This window comes from Diadema setosum, chromosome 13 (assembly GCF_964275005.1).
Source record: "Diadema setosum chromosome 13, eeDiaSeto1, whole genome shotgun sequence".
Lineage (NCBI taxonomy): Eukaryota > Metazoa > Echinodermata > Echinoidea > Diadematoida > Diadematidae > Diadema > Diadema setosum.
Genome location: NC_092697.1, coordinates 27976289 through 27984364, shown reverse-complemented (window position 1 = coordinate 27984364; position 8076 = coordinate 27976289).

The following is an 8076-nucleotide window of genomic DNA, read 5'->3' as shown; positions in this document are numbered from 1 at the left end:
GTGTGTACTGGTACGTGCGTGTATAGTGTGTGTTTGTGTGTGTTTGTGTTTACATGGGTGTAATTATATTCTATCAATATTGATAATGAATTTACACCTTTTTACAGCCAGTGACTACCAGGCACACTTTTAGTACTCATCCAGTAATCAATAAATACCCATTGCACAGTTTAATAACATTACTGGCATCAACAATTAATGTGTAAAGAAAGTAGGTTGTGTGCGTGGGTTCGAGTGTGTTTACTGGTTTTGGTATGTGCGTGCATAGTGTGTGTTTGTGTATGTTTGTGTTTGTATGGGTGTAATTATATTCCCTCAATACTGATACTGGTAATGAATTTAACACTTTATTTATAGATAGTGATAGGGCTGCCAACATTTGAAACTAGTTGAGAGTGAGACCCCCATTGGCCAATGCTATGATTTAGGAGGCAAAATGAGTTAGATCAACAGAAATGCATGCAAATGAAATAAAGTTTTAGAGTGAGAAAGGACCAAAATGAGTGAGTCTCACTCTCAATAAGTGAGAGTTGGCAGCCCTGTCTCTCCCAGTGACTACCAGGCACACTTTAGAACGGTACTCATCCAATCAAAAACCCATTGCACAGTTTGATAACATAACTCGCATCAACAATTAATGTGTAAAAGTACAGGTACCCTGTAGGTGTTATATTTTGAGAAAATAACTGTGGTGTTTGTTACACTTTCCTAATATCCATGATTATGATACAATTAACATGAATGAACATGAATGAACATGAATGAATCACAATCCCACTACCTAGAGCGGCGAATGTATACATTACACTGTGCGCGTACCACCTAAGCGCGTGGAATGTGTTATGATACGCGCCATTTTATGTTACATTTGCCGGTTCGTAATGCGCACTCGCTGAAGTCCACACGTATTGAGCATGGACTTTACGAACCGGCAAATGTAAACATTTGCCGGTTCGTAATGCCCGCTCTTTAGTACACGATATACGTAAAACGCTGAAATGGGGGGTTTTACGAACCGGCAAACGCACTTTGCATCACTACCACAGAGCCCCAGGTGCGGCTACAAAGTAATATTTAGTATCAAACAAAGCAGAAAATTCCGCTTTCATCACTCTCGTAATATTATTATCAATGTGTGGTTATAAGACACGTTTTTATACGTTTAAAGAAGTCTCGATTCTTTAAACGCGATTATCTCGTAATCGTGTTTCCGCGCAAATTCGAACATTCGCCGGTTCGTAATGCGACCGACGATATTCTCTCTCTTTCTTTCTTTCTCTCTCTCTCTCTCTCTCGCTCTTTGTCTCCCACATCACCTAGCTGGGGCACAGCTTGATCTCACTTTTTTCTTTTTTCCTTGCAGGGAAAGAGTGACAATTTGATGAATGATGGTAATCTGTGCTTGAATGGCACTGTGGGAAACTTCAGTGACATTCAGTTAGACAAGGACTCTCAAGCCATTCAAAGAAGGAATATATCTGATCTATGTTGGGAAAACGTAAGCGCGGACGTATATGCTTTTCATTTCTGGTGAAAACCTTTTCAGTACGTATTGATTTTTCTTCGCGGAAATACAGGTAAGATAAGATAAATTCTATAGTTAAATTCTAAAGGATGATCTGTTAGGATTATAAACCATTTCATATATATATATATATATATATATATATATTATGTATATATTGATATATTATATATATATATATATATATATATCCAGTTTTGTTACTTATATATATATATATATATATATATATATATCTTGGAATTTTCCACGTGTTGGACTTCGAATGTTATTATCATAAGAAGAATGAGTCTCAAATACGCCATCCAACAAGAAGGTTTTTATTCACAAAATTTTCAACCCGCCTCGGGCATTCGTCAGTGTAGTGTATAATAGGACAATGATAAGTTTTTGCAAACATGAATCATAACAACATAATATCATAACAATGCTCTCCGCGTCATGCGCGCAGAGCGTTGCCCTGGAGCTGCGTTGTCAAGGGGCCCGTTGCATAAAAGTTACAATTATGGTAACTTTGCCATCCAACGGTAATTACCATGGCAACAATACCCAACAGCCAATCAAAATCAAGAAGTTACCATTGGATGACAAAGTTACCATAATTGTAACTTTTATGCAACGGGCCCAATGAGAGCATTGATACGTCCTAATACAACTTAAGCAACACTTGCGGAGAATAGGGGAATGGTAGAAAGTGATGTACAATAGAATCTCAACAAAAACTCAACTCAAACTCAACAAAAGTTCCGAGTGTATGTATATACAGTATATATGCTATGTATAAATATTTTGCTATACGTCCATGTAATATTAGACTTTTGCGACTCCATTTTTTCGTAGAGAATCATCGAAGAAAGGTATGTACTGACGCATATCTAGCATTAAATACAAAATGAGAGAAGAGATTGAGAGAAATGAGCTAATGATACAACAGAATATCAGAGCATCTGTTTACTGTGGTGATAAAGATTATGACAAATTTGCGGATAATCAAGACATCATATTTAGCACAAATAGTTAATTGCATGAAAATAGTCAATGCAAATATAGTGAAACCTCAACATTAACTCTCATAAATAATTAAAATTTCATGGAATGAAATATATATATATATATATATATATATATATACATATAGGTCAGGTCTCACATTCTTAGAGCTTCATTTCTTGTAGAAGGAGAAATCGCTTATCCCTCTTAAGCTCCTTGACAACGCAGCTCCCGGGCAACGCTCTGCGCGCATGACGCGGAGATGACGCGGAGATTGATAATTTGAATTCATCCACAAATGAATTGCCCCATGATTGTAGTTCTGACTTAACTCAGAATGTTATGTGTAATTACATCACTGTGAACCAGTGTAAAGACATGTATAATAATTTTTAGATACCTTTTCTCTGTTGCATCTTAATATAAGGAGCATAAACAAACATTTTGATGAGTTTAAATTTTTGCTGGAATCTGATACAAATCAGCCATTTTCAGTCATGGAATTAAGTGAAACCTGGTTAACTTCTAATTCTGGATTTTTTTTTTTTTTTTGTGCAGTCGATGGGTATTGATTGCTACGTATACTTTAGGTCTTGTTATTACGCTCGCTTCACTTCCGACATGAATACAAACTGAGAATGGTGTATGCGTGTTCGTGGATTTATTGGAGAGTACAAGTTCACCAAAGAAAATGCTCACCACATTATATAAGATAGTTACCCCTGATTACATGACAGGGTTGTACACTTTATAGACGAGAAAATAATAGCATGATCATACCACTGCTTGTTAGACATACCCTTACTTTCCGATTTCAGGATTCGGTACATTTACATTGACAAACCGAAATATTATCCAAGTAGTAAATGCTTTCAAACACGCCACTGCTATGTCTTACTCTGGAAGGACCCGGGTTTTCTCTCCGCAAATTTGTATTCATTTCATGGCAACCATCTGCACCATGGGAGACAACAACAACATGGCAGTGCTCTCTGCATACGGGCCACCAATAGACAAGCACCCCGGATCCCGCCTTGCCTCTTAGGCCCTTGTCGGAGGACTCCCTGCATGGTAATCAGAGAAATATCCCCATCGAGTATAACTACAATGGACTTCTCTGATTGACAGGCGAGCCCACTCAACTCGGAACCCACAAGAGCGTACAGACCCATCATAATATACAAAATCCCCCTGCGTCAGAAAAGTGCTCGGCACTAGTAACAGGCGGGCGCGTCCGGGGCCCGAACCGGCTTTCCTCACGGTGCCTCTTGATGCAAAAATGGCCACAATTACAATTGTTAATAAAGCAAACATTCCGAAACACAACCTTCCCTACGAGTTTGACATAACAAGTGGAAAACATTTCATGTACTGTATAAACTACATCTGCGCAGAGGCCCAGAAATGAACAATTTCCACCCTATACAATCCCCACCAGGGTCCCGTTGCATAAAACCTTTTTAGCAACCTTGAAAAATTCAGGTTGGGATTTGCCCAACCTGAATTTTTTAAGGTTCCTAACCTAAGAATGTAAAATCCGTTGCATAAAAATTCTGGTCGGGAGCTTCCAACCGGAATTTTGTGATTTCAACCGGAAAAAAATCCGGTTGGAGCTTTATGCAACGGGCCCCAGAAACGACGCGCAGCACCACACCCGAACACGAAGCGACGCCACCCAAATTTGTGTAACCCCACCGTACCGTGAGGAACACAGCCGCAGCGCCGCCGCGCGCATCCGCGGCGGGAATGAGACCCCAGGGTTGGGTGAAAAACTGCCTTAAAAAACACCTTTTGTGGAAAAAAACAAAATGGCCAAAAAGCCCCAACCTGCCAAGCTAGACTTCGACAACAAGATGGACCTGTCTGGGATCCCTTATACGATCATGCATTGCGAATCCATAATCACTTAGACCTTATTATTTCTCAGACCTAAATAAATCCGCTTTTAACGCGATATCCGTACACACCTGCTATAAGGAGGACAACGGCCTCGAACAATAACACACCAAAAAATGAAAATCATATTACATCAATAATTAATTTTAATTATTTTAATTAATTGTACGGCCCAACTTTACTCAATGTCTACTATCCCTACCACATCGATAGGTCAATAGGTATTTAATTATACTAATTCCAAATTTACTTGTATACCGACGTCTTTCACAAATACGCAATGCATTGTTATTAGAAAGAAGTATAGGGGGTGGGTATGGGGTGGGTAATTTAAGCGAGAGCCCAAAATTGATGTTATCTCCATGAAATCCACGTACAGAATGATCCCTTCTCATGTTAGCTAAGCTTTCCCACACTAGATATTAAACTTTCCCACGCGCAATGTTATGCGTACACTTGTTCATGTTTCCGGCCGCGCCCTTTGCCGTATACCGCCTGCCATCAGACCCGACTGGGCGGCGCCCCCAAAGGCAGAAAACAAGCCAGTGAGCGAGTGTAAACCCCTTTTAACGACTACGGCCGTTAAAGGAATTGTACCCATATTAGGCTAGGATATTTCTCCGATTGTATCTCTATTACCTTGTTCTTTCTCGCGTCACTTTTTTCCCACTCTCTCGACATACTTCTGACGATTGCTGTCTCTGCTGAACATTTATTTGTCTGTTCTGTTCTTTTCTGTTATGTTAGCTTTGCCTCAGTTTGTCTCGTCTCATAGTCAGCTCTCCGTTGTGCTGTTACTCCTAGTCCAGTCTTGTTTCGTGTTTATTTGTGTGTATATCTGTTTGTCTTTGTTGATTTCTCTTTCTAGTGGGCTTCCAGACTTTAGTTTGCTCTCAACTGATGTTTTTCCTCTGAGGGGCCCACATCCTTCAAGCTTTGTCTTTTTATGGGTCCCTCCATTTCTCGAATTTTGCATACTGCTTACTTACTTCTAATGTATAATGTATAATTACTGTAAGGTGCTACAATCATTGTGCATTGTTTTCATCTTACATAGATTTACGCACCTTATTTTCTGTTACCAAAAAAGTGATGTCTATATGTTTTTGTCGACAAATGACATAAAACATTGAATTGAATTGAGAGCATTGTTATGATGTTATGTTGTTGTGATTCATGTTTGCAAAAAGTTATCATTGTCCTAGTATACACAACACTGGCGAAGGCCCGAGGCGGGTTGAAAATTTTGTGAATAAAAACCTTCTTGTTGGATCTACAGATGGCGTATTTGAGACTCATTCTTCTTATGATTATATATATGTGACCATGCACCTCAAAACAAACCTAAAGTCGCGCACATTGATTTTGCGTGATGACTGAAAATAAGTGAAATGGGTCAACCTAGCCGAATTTGACTTTTTCTTATTTTCTGAAAGAGCGGGTCTTCTTTTACATTATGCTAAAATTTGGTATCATAAAACGGGCAGGAAAGTGTTTTTTTTTTTTTTTAGCAGTTTATCTCGAACATTTTTGGTAGAATAGTGTGATTAGGTGTGTCTTTAGAATCCCTTTTTCATTTCTGAAAAACCTTGTCCACACTCTTCACTTTCAACTCTAATAACTTTTGAAAGGATAGTGCTACTCCTTTGAAGGTTGGTATTGATTATGGACAGAATGTGTTAATGAGGCATGCTTAATTTCAGTTTAATCTGATAATTTCTTCATTGTTGTTACTCTGGTGGTTTACTTCCTGTTTTTTTTTTGTCCCATTCACCGCACAGCCAGCTCGGTTTGGTAAAGATTAAGCGCTTGAATAGACACTGTACTTCAGAGCCTCTTTTCTCAGTTCACACTTTTCCTGAGTTTGTGCTTTCTTTCCAATATTATTAGTTATCCCCTGCTTGTTCACGAAATACGGGCAAATATCTACGATCTGGTGCCATATTCCATGAGGCCGAAGGCCGAATGGAATATGGCACCATTTCCCGTATTTCGTAAGAACAAGCAGGGGGTAACGATTTTATCTTTTAGTGTAAGTGCTAACCTTCTTCTCGCTGATTTCCCCTCGTGAATGATGTTGAAATCGCCGGCTGTCAGACATGATCACGTTGACTTAGGCCTACGTTTCGCGAGCTGATTACTGCATGCGATGCGCGCATACAAATTTACGTACACGTACACGTCATAAGATACTGCAGTGCAGTAGCCAGATAGATATAAGTTGCTGTTGTTTACTTAGTATCAAGCGTCTAGTGGTGTCAGGTTATGTGCGCAATACGCTTGAGGACCGCGCGCTGTCCATTTGTTTTGTACAGGATTAGCGCGCACTTTCCTATAAGCGTCTTTGGTACACGCGCAGCTGGCTGTGTAATATTATACAAATGATGCACAGGATAGAGTGTGTTAGTGAAGGTGCGGCGCGCTCGAGAGTATTGACAATGGTGCGACATGCACGAGGCGCAGCCGAGTGCATGTTTGCAACCGTTGTCAATACTCGAGAGAGCGCTGCACCTTCACTAACGCCACGAAATAATCCTGTGCATCATTTGTTTTATAAAATGGGTCGAAAACTAACAGCATTATTCACGTACCTTTGTGGGACAATACCAGTCAGCTACATGTAGCAGTCGCTCAAAAGTCAAGATGTCCGAAGATGTTCGTCCCAAACATTTACGCACGTCGCACTCGGAAATCCCGCACATAAATACTGTACGTACGTATAAGAGTATACGTACGCCACGTACTGTTATGCACAAGAAAGGCCGCCGGCTGTTGTGGCAGCCCGCGGCCCGAACTAGAAGTTGTTTAACAGGATTGACAGCACGTATAGTAGCGCGTGACGCACTTGTAACAACTGATTGAGTGCGCACTGCTAGTGTAAACATTGTGACGTACGTCAGGCCAGGGAGGTGGAAGAGAGACTCTTCTTAGTGCATACCTGAAGAAATTAATGCACGCACACGTGACTCATTTCAGCGCTTCCAATTGGCTACATTCTTGAACCCATTTTATAAAGTATCATGACGTCATATCACGTAATACGGGATATATTAGGGAGCTTTAGATTTTAGACGCGCGGACGTTCAAAGGGAAAAAAAAAACATGGTCTGAGTGTGCGCAGTAGCTTGACGTGTGCTACTGCGCACGCTCAGACCATGTTTTTTTTTTCCCTTTGAACGTCCGCGCGTCTAAAATCTAAAGCTCCCTAAAAAGTGGTTGATTGGCCAATGAGATTACAGAATTCACGATCACTAAAAGATAATTAGATAGGTTAGGAGAGTCCATTTGATTTGAGTTATACATCATTTTAAAGCTTAAAGTCTGTTCTTTCAGAATATGGTCTTAACTAAAAATTCATGTCTGGCGACTTTTTGTTTGTTTTGAGGTGCAGGGTCATATATATATATATATATATATATATATATATATATGTACTCATTCTTTTTATGATTATGTAAATATAAATATATATGAAGAGCTTGCTTCCGACAGGCGCTTAATCCCTTAACATGGATCCAAAATGATGGATTTAGCGACTTTTGAAAGCAAACTCTACGTATATATTATATCAGTATATGTGACCGTGCACCACAAAACAAAAAGTCGCACCCCTTGATTTTACGTGAGGACTCAAAACAGGTGAAATGGGGCAACTATGTCAATCT